The following is a 19,651-nucleotide window of genomic DNA, read 5'->3' as shown; positions in this document are numbered from 1 at the left end:
AACAAAAATAGAAGGATTCAGCCTTCAGGTTTATGTAGATGATGTGGAAAAGGCAGACATTGGACGAATGAATGCAGGTCTACAAGAGATAGACAAGGCAATCTGATACAGACGGGAAACATGAGGGGGGGGGGGCTCACAGGCCCCCATGGCAAACATGGTTCAGTCATTTCCAATTTCTGCAGAGAACATGCCTCGTCAGGACAATTAGGAAGCCACATGCCTACTGTTACAAGCAATAGTAATCAGAAAGATGAGTTACATATGTTTTGGCAAACTTCTATAAATGATCAAAGACCTAAGCTAAGAGTGTGTGTAAATGGCATTTTTATTACTGGCCTGCTGGACACAGGTGCTGATGTAAGTATCATTACCCCAGAATCTTGGCATCCATATTGGCCTCTTCAGAATGTAAATGTTCAGCTCCTGGGAATTGGAACCCTATCTCGAGTAAGGCAGAGCATGAGATGAGTTGAATATATAGGGCCTGAGGGACAAATAGGAAAATTAAGGCCATATGTAGCCAATATTGCAATGAATTTATGGAGTCGTGACCTATTACAACAATGGAATACCCAAATTAACATTCCTGCTACTTCTAGAGCCTATATTTCTAAAAATAATATTAAAAGTTATTACAAATGGAGAAAACCAGCCATTAGGGCTATGCAAGAACAAGCAATTGATGTCCCTTCAGAGATACCAACAGCCTTGCCTCTAAAATGGTTGACTCAGAAACAAAGCAATGGCCTTTAGCTGAGGAAAAGTTACAGGCTTTAGAACAGCTGATACAAGAACAATTAGATACTGGACATATAGAAGAATTTACCAGCCCTTGGAATTCTCCTGTATTTATGGTTAAGAAAAAATCAGGTAAATGGAGAATGGTGACAGATCTCAGGGCCATCAACAAGGTTATTCAACCTATGGGCCCTCTGCAATCTGGAATTCCTTTGCCCTCTTTATTACCAAAAGGATGGCCTCTCATAGTTATTGATTTAAAGGATTGTTTTTTCACTATACCTTTACAAAAAAGAAGATAGAGAAAAATTTGCCTTCACAATGCCTACTTATAACAATTCTCAACCTTCGAGGAGGTACCATTGGGCCGTCCTCCCCCAGGGTATGTTAAATAGCCCCTCCCTGTGCCAATATTTTGTGAACCAACCATTGCAAATAATACGCAAGAAATTTCCCAAATCTATAGTATACCATTACATGGACGACATATTTTTATCTGATTCAAACATAGATACCTTAAACAGACTGTTTGAAGAACTACAGATACTGTTACCTAAATGGGGATTGCAAATTGCTCCTAAAAAGATTCAGAAGGGAAAGTCTGTTAATTATTTAGGTTATAGAATATGTTTGCAAAAAATTAAGACACAAAAGGCACAAATTCGGAGAGATCGCCTACGGACTCTTAATGACTTTCAAAGACTATTAGGAGACATTTCCAGTCTACGACCAGCTATCGGAATAAGACCTGATCTAATAATTCATTTGAACAAAACCTTGGATGGTGATAAAGATTTAAACAGTCCCAGAGAATTAACAGCTAAAGCAGAAAAGGAACTGACAATGATTAAGGAGAAATTATAGACTTGACAAGATATAACCCCTGGTGCAATAGTGGCACAAATATTATAGAAGTAATCAACTTATTTCTGATAACATTTAAGGCCTACTACAAAATAACTCATGCCTGGTAGAGTTAATCTGACTGAAAAAAAACTATCGATTTCAGGTTTACAGGCACTAGGGTCTGAGATCCCAATATTATTATTCTGCTAGGTGAACAAAGTATCCAACCATCCCACTAAATTATTCATACAGACATTTGTGTATCTCTCAGTTCTCATCAGAGAAGGTTCTTTTTGTAGTGAATGGCAATTAATATAGGGACCCACAATTGGTCAACATGTGATGATAGAAACTCTAAACAGCTCAGATCTAAATAGAACATTTGTTTTTATCACACTCTTCTCCCCAAGGAACATGAATTATAATAAAAGAGAGGATCAGAAATTATAAGTCAAAAGTAGTATATATCTACAGATAAACAGTATTTGCCAGTCAAGACAGGGGTGCTGTATACATAAACTCAAAAGCAGTTATTATTGCATGAACAAGACCAGCACCAAAACAACAAAGCCAGAATCCTTGTACTGGTGATGGGGTGGCTTATTTCTTCCCTAGCTGAGGCGCTAGTCACAAGTTATAGCTTCTGGAGAAGAAAGAACCCATTTTCTAGAAGGGTTTGTCCCCTGACTTGTGGTCCAGTAGATATTCCTACACTCATGTCCATTTAGATGCCATGAAATGGACTCCCTGTGATTCAAAAACAGTACATGAAGTAGGAAGGAAAAAGTGTGGGGGCAGAAAAGGCATGAACTGCAGGGAGGGAAGGTTGCATTAAATAATTATATGGATGTATGAAATTCTCAAACAAAATTAAGTAAAATTATTTCTTGTTTAAAATTATTAGGTTTATTTTCAAAGGAATGACTGTAGGTGTTGAATGTTTGTGTTATATGGGTAAGAAGGACTGCAAGGTGAGTGAGGACAGCTAGCTGTCCTCGCCTTATTCAAGATGCCTTCACTCACACCTGCTAACCCTGTGAGCAAGATGTTTGACTTGGGATGAGAAAACGAGCCTCTCTAAGCCAGTCAAATAGACACCCCCTGGACTAAATTAAATTACATTATGACTGGTGCACCAGGCAGCAGCTAATTGCTTTTCATTACTTTTGTATTGTCAAAGACACAAGGAACCAATCATTTCATTTTGGTCATATGCTGTCTTGCCAATCTAGAAAGTCATCATGGTAAATTTCAAATAGATTCTGGATGCATTTTTAAATTGTGATGAATTTTGCTAGGCTCACTACTTAACATGCTAACATTAGAACTCCTCTGCTCAATCCACAAAAGTGAATGACAGTGAAATAAAAACAAGAGTTTACATATGAGCCCGTCTAATTAGAATGAAAACACCACACCAAGACAAAGTAGCAGTGACATTGCTATCTGGGGACCAAGTATTAGGCTCTATGCAAGACAAATCAAGGCAAGACTGGGCAGCTAAGCTTGAAAGTCAGACTCTAGAATTAGGTCTTGGAAGAGAACCTTTATCCATTACGTCTTTCATGGATATCAAAGAAACATTCTCTGTGGAAAAGCATTCCTATTGTGGTTCTAAAGAGTGGCCCTTATTAACCTCAGTTAGTATTAATCTTTACTTGTAATATAAGGAGAAACACCACTTAAAGGAGCAGTCAAAAGCAACAATGAAACCAACTGGTTTTCTGAGTTTATTCTACATCAGGTATTAGAATTCACAAAAAGATATAAAATAATGTGTTTAAAAGGAAATACAGTAAATGCAATAAATATGAACACAAGCTCTCATAGGTCCAATGTTATTTATGAACCTGATTGAATGGAGAAATATTGAAAAAGGCTGTGATATTCTATGATTTCTGCCAATTATCAAAATTGTGTAACATCTCAGTCAGATGTCTCAATATCTTGTCCCAAACACTTCAAGGATTTCTTTGCAATTGTCAGATTACTCTTGCTTAAGGTATGATGACTGATGATTTGGTCTTTTGTAAGTTATTGTGCTAGATAATTTTATGTTAACTTGTCACAAATTAAAATCATCTGAGAAGAAGGAGGCTAACTTAAAAAAAAATGCCTCCATAAGACTTGTAGACATAAGGGTTGTAGGCAGGCCTACAGGGAATTTTCTTAATTATTGGTTGATGGGGGAGGACCTACCTCACTGTGGGTGGTTCCATTCCTGGGGTGGTAGTCCCACATTCTATAAAAATGTAGGTTGAGCAAGCCATGATGAGCAATCCAGGAAGTAGCATCCTTTGACGGCCTCTGCATCAATCAGTTGCTTACTCCAAGTTCTACCTTGTTTGAGTTTCTGTCCTGACTTCCCTCAATGAGTTAAAATGGGAAGTATAAGACAAAGTAACCATTTCCTCCCCATGTTGCTTTGACCATGATGTTTCATCATAGCACTGGTAACTCTAACTAAGGCGGAGCCCACCATGCAACTAACAGTAAAGTTGTTATTTGACTTCTGTTTTTGATTCTACCCACATAGTTTTATTGAGCAACTCAACTCCATCACAGCTTCTTTAAATATTCCCTACAACATGTAATTTTCTCAAAGGTTGATAATTGACATGATCGTATGTTTAGGAGACCCTAAAGATTCTAGAAAGTTCCTAGAACTGATAAAGACATTTTAGCAAAGTGGAAGCAAACAACATTATCACAGAAAAATCGGTATACTTCTTATATTCCAATACTGAACACACACACACACACATACATACATACATACATACATATATATGCATATAACAAGATTGATATTTTTAAAGAGGCCATGAGTTTGGAAGACCAAGAAGGGGTTTAAAAGAACAGAATTAAAGAAAAAAGATGAAATTATATTATAATCTCAAAAAGTAAAAGAAGAAAAAATAACTGAACAAAAAGAGCTGGAATAAGCCTTGACCAAGATATTGAAAGATATCTACTATAAAAAAGAACACTAGATAAAAGACACTAGTAGATGAATAGAATCCTCATGCTCATTCATTGGCTGGGTTAATATCAAGAAAATGGATATCATACCAAAGGCAATATATGAATTCTATGTAATTTCAATAAAAATTTCAGTGCTGTTCTTCAGAGGAATAAGAAAATATTCTTAACATGTATATAGAAGCATAAAAGATCAAGGCAACCTTGATCAAAACCAAACACACTAATAAACAAAACACAAAACTGAGGCATGTTTCACCACTTTGACTTTAAGTTGTAGTAAAGGACCATAGTAATAAAAGCAGCATGATACTGCATAATAACAGACACTTTCAACAGTGGAAAAGAATAGATGACCCAGATACAAAAGCATACAACTGCAGCCACTTGATTTTTGTCAAAGAGGCCAAAAATACACATTGGGGAAAAAGGAGAGCATCTTTGAAATCGGATGTCTAAATGTAGGAGGATGAAACTATCCTTATTTCTCATCCTATACAGAGTCAACTGCAAATGTTTCAAAGACTTCAAAGTAAGACCAGAAACTCTCAAACTGCTAGAGGAAAAATAAAGGGTACACATCAAGATTGTCACATTATGACAAAAATATAGTCATAGATAGGAGTTTCTAGATAGGATTATGGTAGCTCAAAAAGTAAGCCAACATCTGACAAGGATAGTCCTTGTGAAATTTTTAAAAGATACCCTTGTATAGAAAGGGAAGTTGTTAATTAATGCAATGGACAGTCTACAGTATTAGATGAAACATTTCTAGAAAGTTAATATCTAGAATATTCAAAGAAAATTTAAAAACACCCTAAACATGAAAAATCCATGTCTGGCTGATTGTTGGCTGACTGGCTGGTGTTCCTCCAAACTATTCAAATACGTAAGTATTTAAATATATTAGCCTAAGGGGGCATTCTCATTTAAACCACTATAGCCATTATAGAACACAGGTTTTACAGAACTAATCCTGAAATCTACGAGAATCTATTTCAAGTATGTTTGACAAGATATTGGATCTTCAGCTATGGGTAAGTATGTCTGTGTGAGAACTCACTGGCCTAATGTTATCCCTCCCTACTCCAATTCTGATGCTCACAGTCTATTCCCAAGTGGGTTTTCATGGTTTGTATGTCACATATTCACCACATACTTCCATTTTTAGAGGATAGGGAACAATCTGTTCCTGAGGAAGTACTGATTCTTTTCTCATGAGACTATATTCTAGTTATTGGGTTCTAGGGGGTAACAGAGAAAACTCAAATGGATATCAAAATTATTTTCAAAGATCATTAAATTAAATTAAATTAAATGATCATTTAAGGTAATTTTGATTGGTGTAGGTGAGATTCCTATATAACCAGTGACCAAAGGAGGCTGACCTCTATAAATGAAGGGTTGCTTCTCTCTTTTATTATAGGTTGGTGAAGCTTGGTATTGTAATGTTTATCAAGCTCATCTATGCGAATGAACTTCTCCTAGGTTTCAGGACACTGGTCACAATGGCTTTGAGTTTAAATGGATAACCATACAAAGCATGTACATGGACTCCTGTACAGTTCTGCTAACCTCATGGTCAGATTCTAGTCTTGGCTTTGCATACTGTCTATACTGCAATCACTAGAGATTAGAATGCTATTAGTTGGGTGAACATGCCCTTTGTCTTTCACAGCACACCTCACATTGGCAATTAACAATGTAATATTCTTTTTCACGTGGGTCACAGGCAGCCCTCCTCCTTGACAAGCTACTTAATACTCCCAACACCTAACATGTACCTGAGCCATAGCCCAGTTTGGTACTGGTGAAAGACTAAGTAAATGTGATACAGCTATATGCCAGGCTTTCTTTTCATCATAATTTACCACTAAAAATGTTATTCTTATTGTTTTCTGACAGGTTGTAATCCAGTTCAAATCTTATGTATAGGATTCCTTCACTACAACTGATTGTGTTAGCTGAGTTTCTTGAGAAATGCTGGGACAAATTGTCCCCCCCCCCCACCCGTCTGCACTCTATGTGCTAGAATCCAGTTCGCGAGCTTTGCTGGAGGTTGAGGAAACACACGCAGAGACAGACCAACACACAGACCTCTAATCGCTGGTACAAAAGCCCCCCCCCCCCCCTTTAATAGCACCATGGAGGCTTAAATACTCTGCAGTCAATGGCCAACAGGTAAAAATCCCATCCTCTGATCCTCTTGGCGAAGCACAGCTTTTAGTAACTTCAATTAGAAGGCTCTAGCAGGGAAGAGCAGCTGAAGGCCAGGACTCAATTGGCCCCAACAACAAATAGTTGGTGCTAACAGTTGAATTGAAATATTTAATACTAAGAAAGGGGAGAGAAGATATAGGCAAAGAGGCAGGGCAAGACGGGAAGACAACTTGATATGTTACTGTTCTGGCCATTACACTTCTAAGAACTATAGCACCAGTAGCCAGCAAATGCATCTGTTAGATAACCTGAAACAATCTCTGAACAAATGCAGATGTGTAGACTTTAGAAGAGCCTGTCAAGGAGAAATGGAAAGGGAATTTATTCATTGCTCATTCATCTCTCTGATAGGAGTTTGTATGATGAGCTATAGGTTAGATATTCTCAACCAGGGAACCATTGGACTAGAGATATTTTTATGGTAGGAGCTTTGTTTTTTTATTCTCTCAAATGGGATGCTATTGCAGATAGTGGGTAAGAACCAAGGAGACTGCTAATCATGATGCTATCCCACAAAAAGAACTATTCAATCTAAAATGCTATTAGTGCTACTGCTATAGAGTGTAAATGGCGGTAACACCAAGAGAGACTCTTACAAGGTGCATAAGATGAATCTGATAACACAACCCATAGGAAAACAAGATGGGAATAAGGAAGGTACTTCACAGAAGAGCAAACACCAAACAGCGAACAATACATGAAAAGATGCCAAACCTCATTAGTAACCAGGGAAATCAAATTACAGCAAGATTCCATTTCACACTCAACTGATTGGCAAAAGTTAAGATGTTGAGAACATACGGCATGAAGAAAACAGTGTTGAATGGAAACACTCACAGACTGCTTGTTGGCATTGTGAATGCACTTCCATGGGAAAAAGCTTATAGCATGTATAAAAGAGGCATGCATGCATTTGCAATGATCAGTTATACCATTTTGCCCGAGCCTACCCTATTTTTAGCAAAAATCACCTTGAATCCTGGGAAATCCTTAGTTCCAAGAAACTGTGGTGTTTTGTCACCTTTATCTCCTATCCTAACATAATTCATTCCTGCATTTCTCTGAAAAATTCTTGTATAAGCAGAAATCATATGTATAAAATGATCATAATATTCTTGTCATACAGGTCTTCCACTTGTTTGGTTAGAGTAACTCCAAGATATTTTATGTTATTTGTGGCTCTTGTGAAGAGTGCTGCTTCTCTGATTTCTTTCTCAGCCCATTTATCATCTGTATAAAGAAAGGATACTGATTTTTTAAAGATAATTTTGTATCCTGCTATATTACTGAAGGTATTTATGAGTTGTAGAAGTTCCTTGGTAGAATTTTGAGGTCACTTATGTAAACTATCACATCATCAGCAAATAATGAGAGTTTGACTTCTTCTTTTCTGATTTGTATCTGTTTGATCTCCTTTTGTTGTCTTATTGATCTAGCTAGAACCTCAAGCACTATATTGAATAGATATGGAGAGAGTGGACAACCTTGTCTTGTTTCTGATTTTGGTGGGATCATTGTGAGTTTGTCTCCATTTAGTTTGATGTTTACTGTTGGCTTGCTGTATATTTTCTTTATTATATTTAGGTATGTTCCTTATATCCCTGCTCTCTTCAAGACCTTTATCATGAAGGGATATTGTATTTTGTCAAACGTGTTTTCAGCATCTAAGAAGATGATCATTTTATTTTTCAGTTTGTTTAGATGGTGGATTACATTAATAGATTTTCCTGTGTTGAACCATCCCTGTATCTCTGGGATGAAGCCAACTTGATTATGGTGATAATGTTTCTGATGTGTTTTTGAATTTGGATAGCCAGTATTTTGTGAGTATTTTTGCTTCAATGTTCATGAGTTAGATTGGTCTGTAATTCTCTTTCTTAAATCTTTGAAGAAAAAGCTTGATGAAGGCACCAGAAATGGAAAGATCTCCCATTATCCTGGGTATTTAGAATTAACATAGTAAAAATGGTAATCTTACCAAAAGCAATCTACAGATTCAATGCAATACCTATCAAAATCCCAGCAAACTTCTTCACAGACCTTGAAAGAATAATACTCAACTGCATATGGAAGAACAAAAAATCCAGTAGAGCTAAAACAATCCTGTACAATAAAGGAACTTCAGGAGGCATCACAATTCCTGACTTCAAACTCTACTACAGAGCTACAGTCCTGAAAACAGCCTGGTATTGGCATAAAACAGAGAGGAGGACCAATGTAACTTAATCAAAGACCCAGATACAAATCCACACACCTATAAACACCTGATTTTTGACAAAGAAACAAAAAATATCAAATGGAAAAAAGAAAGCATATTCAACAAATGGTGCTGGCATAACTGGATATCAACATATAGAAGAATGAAAATAGATCTGCATCTATAGCCATGCACAAAACTCAAGTTCAAATAGATCAAAGACCTCAACATAAAACCAACCATAATGAAACTCATAGAAGGGAAAGTAGGAAGTACGCTTGAAAACATTGGCACAGGAGACCACTTCCTAAATATAACCCCAGTAGCACAGACTTTGATAGCAACAATTAATAAATTGGATCTCCTGAAACTGAGAAGCTTCTATAAAACAAAGGACATTATCAACAAGACAAAATGGCAGCCTACACAATGGGAAAAGACCTTCACCAACCACATATCTGACAGAGGAATGATCTCCAAAATATACAAAGAACTCAAAAAACTTGACATCAAAAAGAAAAAAAATAATCCAATAAAAAATGGGGTACAGACAAAAAGAGGACTTTCAACAGAGGAATCTAAAATGACTGAAAGACACTTAAGGAAATGTTCAACATCGTTAGTCATCAGAGAAATGAAAATCAAAACAACTCTGAGATTCCGTCTTATACCTGTAAGAATCGTCAAAATTAAAAATTTCTGATGACAACTTATGCTGGAGAGGCTGTGGGGTAAAAGGAACACTCCTGCATTGCTGGTGGGAGTGCAAGCTGGTACAGCCCTTTTGGATATCAGTGTGGCAATTTCTCAGAAAATTAGGAAACAACCTTCCTCAAGACCCAGCAATACTACTGTTGGGTATATACAGAAAGGATGCTCAATCATACCACAATGACATGTGCGCAACTATGTTCATAGCATCGTTATTCGTTATAGCTAGAACCTGGAAACAACCTAAATGCCCCTCGACTGAAGAATGGATAAGGAAAATGTGGTACATTTACACAACAGAGTACAACACAGCAGAAAAAAATGACACCTTTATTTGCAGGCAAATGGATGGATCTAGAAAACATCATATTGAGTGAAGTAACCCAGGTTCAAAAATACAAATATAATATGTACTCACTCATGAGTGCTTTTTTGAAATTAACCAAAGAAAAACGAGTCTACAATTCACAATCCCGGAGAACTTAGACAACAAAGAGTACCCTAAGAGAGACATACATGGATATAATCTACATGGGACGTAGAAAAAGGCAAGATCTCCTGAGTGAATTGGGAACAGGATCAGGGGAGAGGGTAGAAAAGCAGGGGGAAGAAGGGAGGGGAGCTGCTAAAAAATATAATTCAATAAAACAATAATAAAAAGTTGGCTTAAGTAAGATGCTGGTCATGCCCAGGAGTGGGGGCATTATCTATAAAAACTGACCCTCAGTTTGCATAGGAACCCCCAGTTTGCAGAGGGCCACTTCAGCCTTTAAAACAGAGCTATACGTCGTAAAGCAAAGTAACCCACTGTTAATAGTTAATCCTTAAGCTACTCAAAAAAGATGTTGAAAGTCTGCTCTCATTCTCCTAGGCTTACAACTTTATAAGTCTGTATTTTTACATTCCTATTTCTGGAACCTACTTTTCTATATTCTTATTCTTATACTGCTCAATGGTAGTTTTCCTTAGCAGTTGTGCCTCTTTCTTCTCTTGGGTAACTGATACCAAGTTCTTGTTGTTTGATTTCCGTTTACCCTCAAACTAAGTTTTCATTTGTCCATGAATCTATACTCATAAATGGTTGTCTTACTTTAGTTTTGTTGATTTTGTTTGGTTTTGAGGCACAGTCTCATAGTTAAGTTTGGAATGCAATGACTGCAGCTAAGAATGACTAGGTGTGTGTATGTGTGTGTACATATGTGTGTGTGTATTTATGCATGTGTGCTTGTGTGTTTGGGGGGACAGAGAGACAGAGAGAGACAGAGTGACAGAGAAGGAGATTACCTGTCTTTGCTTTGTTTGCTTAGTTAACACGTGGTTTGGTTTTCAGTTTTCACATGCATTGGTTTCATGTCTCTGTTTCCCTGCCATTCTTCTCCAGTCTTGTGTTCCAGGACTTACCCTGTTGGTTTCTTTTTTTCTTTTTTAATTTTTTATTGAGAAAAAGAAAAAAAAGTTTCCGCCTCTTCCCAGCCTCCCATTTCCCTCCCCCTCCTCCCACCCTTCTCCCCCTCGCCCCACTCCTCTCCCCCTCCCTCTCCAGTCTGTTGGTTTCTTAACCTAATCTTTTAAACCTGACAAATGCTCCCAAGGCATTGCTTTCCCATGGGTCTACTGATAAACCAGCCTGCCCCCATCTTGGGCTTAAAAGCAGTTTTATAGTAAAGACAAACTAGGTTCATTTCTGTTTATGGTTAAATCTGTTCTTTAAAGATTGATCTATGCTCACTTATTACACTAGTTATTAATGATTCTGTGCTGCCTTTTCCAGGAAATGACAACCATGACTTTGTTTCAAGAGGTTGTGATCACTTTGTTATAGCTGCCACGTAACCATGCCTTTGTTTCAGGTTTTTATGGCCAACTTTCTACATTTATATTCTGCTTCTGTAAAACCCCACCTCCCACCACCCCTTATTTGCCTGACAAATTCCCCATTTGGAAAATCCCCTACCACCCAAGCTATAAAAATCTCATCATCCCTATGTCCAGGGTTGATATTTTGAACACTGCCGTAGGGGGAGAGAGCCCATGCACACAAATAAAATAGCTTGCTTATATTTGAAAAACATAAAACGATCATAATAACACAAGGTAATGTCAGCACCTCCAGATATTTCTGCAACAACGTGTCCAGTTGTCAGGAATCATGCAGAAAGCAAAGAACAATTTGCAAGTAGTCTCTCTTCCATGCTTTGCCTTACCAGACTGTATACCATGTTCATAAACACAATCAGTGACTACTATTTTTTCTTCCTACTCATTTACATACTTAACCCTTCCAACATTATACTGCCGCTTACTTCAATACCACAGTTTTCATGTTTTAATTTATTACTGTATTCCTAGAGCCCAGAGCACACTGCAAACATGCAGAAGTGAACCATTAAACACTTTATTGTTAAGAACTGAATTTTTATGTTTTATTTAGTATTGTATAAATTAAACAAAAATTTAAAAGGGCAAAGTCATAATATATTTCCTTACTTTTTTAAAATGATGGCTGTGGATAAAAGACTCCAGAAGAGTTTGGCTACTTCAGTTGTGCAACTTTTTGGCAGAATTCTTCAGTTTTCTTCATTTTTCTTCAGTGTTCATTTTGGCAACAGACAGAAGCATTTCATCACAGTGTATTTCTGTAACAACATGGTACCAACATAACTCAAAACCCACCAACATTATGCTCTTTTTATAAATAAGTACATATACCTTCATTTACATTCTTCTATATAATTTTTCCAATTTTTATTACATTCTTAAGCAATATTTTGCCACTCAGAGTACTGCCAACATGGTGATTAACTTCCCTTAGTACTTTGTCCTCACCTGTACTTTAGATTCTCTTAATTCTGTATAATCATTCCATTGTGAGTTCATCTTCACATGAACCATGTAGGAGCAGGGAATATGCCCTCCATGCCAGAATCTTGGGCCTATTCTAATAAACCCAGTGGCTGTTTGTCTGACTATTTATGTGTACATGTGTGTATATATACATATATACAAATATACAAACACATATTGTACATGGCTAACCATTCATACAATGATATCTTTCACACAAATGTACAATATGCTTTGAGTTTGATTTTTACTCATAAAGGCCCTTCTTTCTGCTGTCTCTATTGTCTAATTCTTCCAATGTTCCCCCCGACAGTTAGTGAATATAATACATCACACAAATAGACTCAAGATATATCAAAGGACCATGTCAAGTAATGCATAAGTCTTTTGAGAAAATCTAATGTCCCATCATGATAAAATCCATGAAGAAACTAGGAATAAAAAAATGCATCTCAACATGAAAACCTATCTATGACAACCTTATAGCCAGAACTATAATCAGAACAAGACAACACTGGCTACATTATCCATTTTTATTCAATAAAATCTTTTATCTCTAGCTAGATTGATAGGACAAGAAACAAAAATAAAAGTGCTATATGTGTGTGTGTGTGTGTATACATATATGTTTGTGTATATATACTGAAAGACATATAAACACTTTTAAAATTCTTAAATCTGTCAAACACTTATAGAAAACTAGCAGGAAATAAAATTAACTTGAAAATCATCAATAGTCTTCCTTTATACAAAAACACTCTAAAAATTACAAAAAATACCTCATTCATAATTACCTTGCAAATCTCTTATTATAAACCTTACAAGAATGTGAGGGATGACTTGTATTGCTTAGTTTTTTCTTAACTTGAAACAAACTAGAGTCCTTGGAAAAGGGGAACATCAGTGGATAAAATGCTCCAGAGTGCCCTGTGGGCGAGACTGGAACATTTTCTTGTTTCATGATTTATTTATATTGGAGGGCTCAGTACATTGTATGTGATGCTACCCATGGGTTCTAAAAGAAAGCGGGTTAAACAAGCCTTGAAGAGCAAGCCACTAGGCAGCATTAATCCACAGCTTTTGCTTCAGTTCCTGCCTTCAGTTTCCTCCCCTAACTTCCTTTGATGATGGACTGTAATATAGAGCAGGGAGATGAAATAAACCCTTTCCTCCTTGAGTTGCTTTTTGTCATGGGAGGTATTTTACCATAGCAATAGAAAAATACCCAAGACACCTCTACAACAATAACTTTTAAAATGCTAAACAAAGAAGTTGTGAAAGACACTAGAAAATTGAAAGATCTTACATAGTTATGGAATGGAAGAATTAATCTTGCTAAAATGAGCATATAGCCCAAAGCAATCAATATATAGAGTCAATGCAATCTACATTAAATTTCAACTCTATTAGTCACAGAAAAAAGCACACAATCTTAAAATTCACGGGGAAACATAAAAATCCTTGGATAGATAAAGCAATACTGAGCAAAAAGAATATTGCTGGAGGTATGGTCATACCTGGTTTCAATATACTACAGAAACATAGTAACAAAAATAGGAATGTACTGGCATAAAGACAAACACAAAGATCAGTGACACAGAAGAGAGAATCCAAATATAAACTGATACAGTTACAATGACCCAATTTTTGACAAAAATATCCACTGAAGAAAATATAGTCTCTTAAGCAAATAGTGCTCTAAAGCCAAGTTATTCATCCACATGGAGAAAACTACAACTAGTTCTCCTCCACCTTTCACCCTTATAAATACCAACTCCAATAGGTTTGTGACCTTTTTCATGGAAGATCTGAATTCTAGGAAGTCTTAAATTTCTTTCTTTATTTCTTTCTTCCTTGACCCAAGGATGATTCAGTTAAACATTGTTCAATTTCCATGAATTTGTAAGCTTTCTTTAATTAGTGTTGTTGAATTTTAGCTTTAAGCCATGGGGATCTGATAAAATAAAGGGAGTTGTTCCAATTTTTTTTGTATCTGTTGAGGTTTGCTTTGTGACCGAATATGTACTCAATTTTAGAGAAGGTTCCATGAGGTGTGAAGAAGAAAGTATATCATTTTGTGTTTGGGTGGAATGTTCTATAGATGTCTGTTAAGTTGATTTGAGTCATAACACCTGTTAGCTCCCCTGTTTCTCTGTTAAGTTTCTGTCTGGCAGACTTGTCTATTGGAAAGAGTTGGGTGTTGAAGTCTTTCACTTTAATGTGTGGTGCTTGAATTGTGATTTAAAGTTTAGTAATGTTTCTTTTACTAATGTGGGTACCCTTATATTTGAGGCATAAATGTTCAGAAGTAAGACTTTATCTTGACAATTTTTTTCCTGTGATGAATGACATGTCCTTCTCCATCTCTTTTGATTAATTTTCATTTGAAATCTATTTTGTTATGTATTAGCATAGTTAAACTGGCATGTTTCTTAGGTCTATTGATTGGAAAATATTTTGAAAACTTTTACTCTGAAGGAATGTCTCTCTTTGTGGTTGAGGTGTGTTTTTTCTATACAGCATTTTTCATACCCATTCTGTTAGCCTTTGTCTTTTTAGAGGCAAATTGAGTAATTGACATTAAGAGATATTAATGACCAAAGTTAGTTAAATCTTCTTACTTTTGATTTTTTTACTGGTGGTGGTAGTGTTGGTATGTTTCCCTTCTTTGGGATTTGCCAGAGTGAGGTTATTAATTGCTTGTGTTTTGTGGGTATAGCTAACTTCCTTGGGTTGGAGTTTTCTTTTTAGTACTTTCTGTAGGACTGGATGTGTAGATAGGAATTGTTTAAATCTGTTTTGTCATGGAATATCTTCTTTTCTCCGTCTGTGGTGATTGAAAGATTTGCTGCGTATAGTAGTCTCTGCTGGCATCTGTTATCTCTCAGTGTCTGTAGAACATCTGTCCAGGACCTTTTGGCTTTCAGTTTCCAATGAGAATTTGGGTATAATTCCGATAGGTCTACCTTTACACACCACTTGGCTTTTTTTCATTTGCAGCTCTTAATATTATTTCTTTATTCTATATGTTTAGTGTTTTGATTATTATATGTTATAGAGTCATTTTCTAAATTGAGGCTTCCTCCTCTCAGATGCCTTAAGCTTATGTCAAGTTGACATAAAACTAACTAGTATTGTCATAATTATGTACTTGTTAACAAACATCTATAGAATATTCCATTCAAACACAAAAGAGTATATCCTTTTCTCAGCACCTCATGGAACCTTCTCTAAAGTTCACCACATACTCAGTCACAAAGAAAATCTCAATAGATACCAAAAAATTCAAATAATTCCCTGTATCTTATTGAATCACCATGGCTTAAAGTTAGAAAACAACAACAACACAAATTGCAGAAAGCCTAAATATTCAGGGAAACTAAATAACACTCAACTGAATCATCACTGGGTCAAAGAAGAAATAAGGAAAGAAATTAAAGACTTCCTAGAATTCAACAAAAATGAAAGTACAAAATACCAAAACATGGGACACTATGAAAACAGTGTTAAGAGAAAATTTCATAGCACTAAATGCCTACATAATGAACATGGAGAAAACTCACACTAGCAACTTAACAGCACACCTGAAAGCTCTAGAACAAAAAGAAGAAAGCTCATCCAAGAGGAGTATAGCACAGGAAATAATCAAATTGAGGTCTGAAATGAATAAAATAGAAACAAAGAGAACAAAACAAAGGATCAATGAAACAAAGAGTTGGTCCTTCAAGAAAATCAACAAGATAGACAAATTCTTATCCAAACTAACCAAAAGACAGAAAGAAAATATCCCAATTAACAAAATCAGAAATGAAAAGGGAGCATAACAACAGACACTGACGAAATCCAGAGAATCATTAGATCATACTTCAAAAACATGTATAGCACAAAATTGGAAAACTTAAAAGAAATGGAAATGTTCATAGCAGCATTGTTTTCCATAGCCAGAACCTGGAAACATCTAGATGCCCCTCAACCAAAGAACAGTTAAAGAAAATGTGGTACATGTACAAAATGGAGTATTATTCAGCTGAATAAAGCAATGAAATCTTGAAATTTGCAGGTATATGAATGGAACTAGAAAAAATCATCCTGACTGAGGTAACCCAGAAAGACAAACATGGTATGTACTCACTCATAAGTAGATATTAGGCATAAAGCAAAGGATAACCAAACTACAATCCACAACCCCAGAGAAGCTAGGTAAAAAAGGAGGACCCTAAGAGAGGCATAAATGGAAGGACCCAGGAAAGGGAAATAGTTCAGATATCCTGTGTAAATTTGGAGGGGGCTAGAAGAGAGGGGTCGGGGATTGAAACATGAGATGTCGAGATGGCTCAGTTGGGGGATCAGAACTTATCCTGGGTGCATGAATTGACTTTTTGGAGTCCATTCCCTACAGTGGGATATCTTGCTCGCCATTGATACAGGCGGGAAGGGTTTGATCCTACCTCAGGCTTTTATGCCAGATTTTGTTGACTACCCAAGGGAGGCCATACCCTCTCTTTAGGAGTGAATGGGGGTGAGATGGGGTGAGGCTGGGGATGGGAGAAGGGGAGAGATGGGTACTGGGGTTGGTATGCAAAATGAAAAGAATTTTAAATAAATAAATAAATAAATAATACTATAAGACGTGAAACTCTGAAAGTGCTAGAAGAAAAAGCCAGAGAAACATCTCCATGTATATAAGCATAAGTAGGGACTTCCTAACTAGTACACCAGTTACTCTAGAAATAGTGGCAATAGAAACAAATGGGATCCCAAGGAGTTACGAAACTTCTGTGTGACAGCCTTCAAATTGAGACAAAATTTTTGTCATCTATATACATCTGACAGAGAACTAATAACTAGATATACAAAGAACCAATAAAGCTGTTGTACACCTAAATACAGTCATTTCCTGTTATTTGCAGTACTGTTTTGTGACAGTCATCATAAACACGAAGTTGGAAATGAATCATTGTTTTTAGGGGAAAATGGAGTTGGAGGTCTGAGAACTGCTTGTAGCAAGATCTCAATCAACATTTCCTGCATAATCTTGTTTTCTTTCAACAGATATTGCTGAAAGACACTTTATTTGATCCATATTGTTGATTCATTTACACCAACAGCCAACAGCATCATAACTGGTACCTACATGAAACTTACCTAATACATATTATCTCTATGGAGTGCATCAAAACCTCATCTTGCTTAAAGGCACCAAATTTCATCTCCGTATTACAGTGTGGAGGTCAGCATTTCAAACAGTGAAGTTACTACGTTAAACAACAAGAATGTGAAAAACCATGCAGTAGATTTGCAATTATGAAATATACAAATAATGATAATTATCTGTAGCATGAATTCTAATTGGCCTAAATAAATGAAACCCACCCAGAGTCAGATACTAGAGGGTGAAGGCTGAAGGATCAGAGAATCAGTGCAGCCAGACACTAGAGAGACTTTTTAACTCTACAAATGCTCCGACCGAAGGGGCAATCCTGTCCTCAGCCTGATGGTCAGGCAAGCTTTATTTGTTAGAACACAAACAAAATATCACTACAGTCAACTGTGTATACTTGGGCTGGACCTGAGTTATACATCTTAAAGCTCTTTACCTTGCTATAGGTCAGCACAGTATTGCCAAGTAAATAAATATGACAAACAGGGTGTACTGGCGAGTTTTATGTCAATGTGACACGAGATAAAGCCATCTGAGAGAAGGGAACCTCTAGCCTGTTTGGATGCTCACCTTCCTAGACCTGGATGGAGAAGGGAGGACCTTGGACTTACCACAGGGCAGGGAACCCTGACTGCTCTTCGGACTGGAGAGGGAGGGGGAAAGGAGTGGGGGGAGGGGGAGAGGAGTAGGGGGACGGGGAGGAAAATGGGAGGAGGTAGAAATTTTTCAATAATAATAATAATAATAATAATAATAATAATAATAATAGCCTCTATAAGAGCTGTGAGCAAGCCTGGAGGGTATTTTCTTAATTAGTGATTGATGGTAGAGGGGGCAATCCATTGTGGGTAATGCCATCCCTGCCTGGGTTGGTCATTCTAGGTTGTATAAGAAAACAGACTGTTTTCAGGTTCTGGCCATGACAAACAATGTTATATTGAACATAGTTGAGCATAAGTCCTTGTGGTACGATTAAGCATCCTTTGGGTATATGCCCCAAAGTGATATTTCTGGATCTTGAGGAAAATTATTTCCCAAATTTCTGAGAAATCGTCATACTGATATCCAAAGGGGCTGTAACCAGCTTACACTCCCACCAGCAATATAGGAGTGTTCCCTTTACCCCACATCCTCTCCAGTATAGGTTGTCTTCAGTGTTTTTGTTCTTGGCCATTCTTACAAGTGTAAGATGGAATCTCAGAGTTGTTTTGATTTGCATTTCTCTGCTTACTAAGGATGTTGAACATTTCCTTAAGTGTCTTTCAGCCATTTTAGATTCCTTTGTTGAGAGTTCTCTGTTTAGATCTTGGCCATTATTACAGGTGTAAAATGGAATCTCAGAGTTGTTTTGATTTACATTTCTCTGATGGCTAGAAAACTTCATATTGAGTGAGGTAACCCAGAAAGACAAATACCATAAGTACTCCTTCATAAGTGGCTTTTAGCATAAAGCAAAGAAAACCAGCCTACAATTCACAATCCTGGAGAACCTAGACAACAATGAGGACCCTAAGAGAGACATACATGAATCTCATCTACATGGGAAGTAGAAAAAGACAAGATCTCCTGAGTAAATTAGGAGCATGGGGACCATGAGAGAGGATAGAGGAGGGGAGCAGAGAAAATATATAGCTCAATAAAATCAATAAAATAAGAAAAAAATAACTTCAAAAAAAGAACAGAAAAGAGACTGAGCAAGCAATGGGGAGCAAATCACTTAGCAACCCCTCCATGGCTTCTGCAATAGCTCCTGCCTCCAGGTTCTAGCCTGCTTGAGTTTTTGTCTTGACTTCCTTTAGTGATAGACTAAGATGTGGAAGCTTAAACCAAATAAACCCTTTCCTCACCTCGTTGCTTTTGGTTATGACATTTCATCACAGCAATGGTAAACCCAACTAAGACACAGGGTAAGAAGAAATCAAATCTACCTTTGATGTGCATCATGAAAG

The 19,651-nt window shown here is 36.8% G+C and overlaps 1 protein-coding gene across 2 annotated transcripts in view; it reads right to left on the bottom strand.

Annotated features, from left to right (window-relative positions):
* Pak5 (p21 (RAC1) activated kinase 5) overlaps positions 1-19,651 on the bottom strand; it is a 260,580-nt gene that overhangs the window by 135,810 nt on the left and 105,119 nt on the right. Inside the window, exon 2 of one of the 2 annotated variants that reach the window (XM_041670909.1) lies at positions 12,185-12,333. The exons of the other annotated variant lie outside the window; for it this stretch is intronic. The gene's annotated coding sequence lies outside the window, so the exon portion shown is untranslated. The remainder of the gene's footprint in view (positions 1-12,184; positions 12,334-19,651) is intronic. 2 annotated transcript variants of the gene reach the window in all.

The sequence above is a fragment of the Microtus oregoni genome, unplaced genomic scaffold, assembly GCF_018167655.1.
Source record: "Microtus oregoni isolate MIOR12 unplaced genomic scaffold, Mior012 000020F_ref0000438, whole genome shotgun sequence".
In the NCBI taxonomy this organism is placed as follows: domain Eukaryota; kingdom Metazoa; phylum Chordata; class Mammalia; order Rodentia; family Cricetidae; genus Microtus; species Microtus oregoni.
The sequence above is the reverse complement of the archived record's forward strand: the minus strand, read 5'-3'. Positions and strand labels throughout refer to the sequence as shown.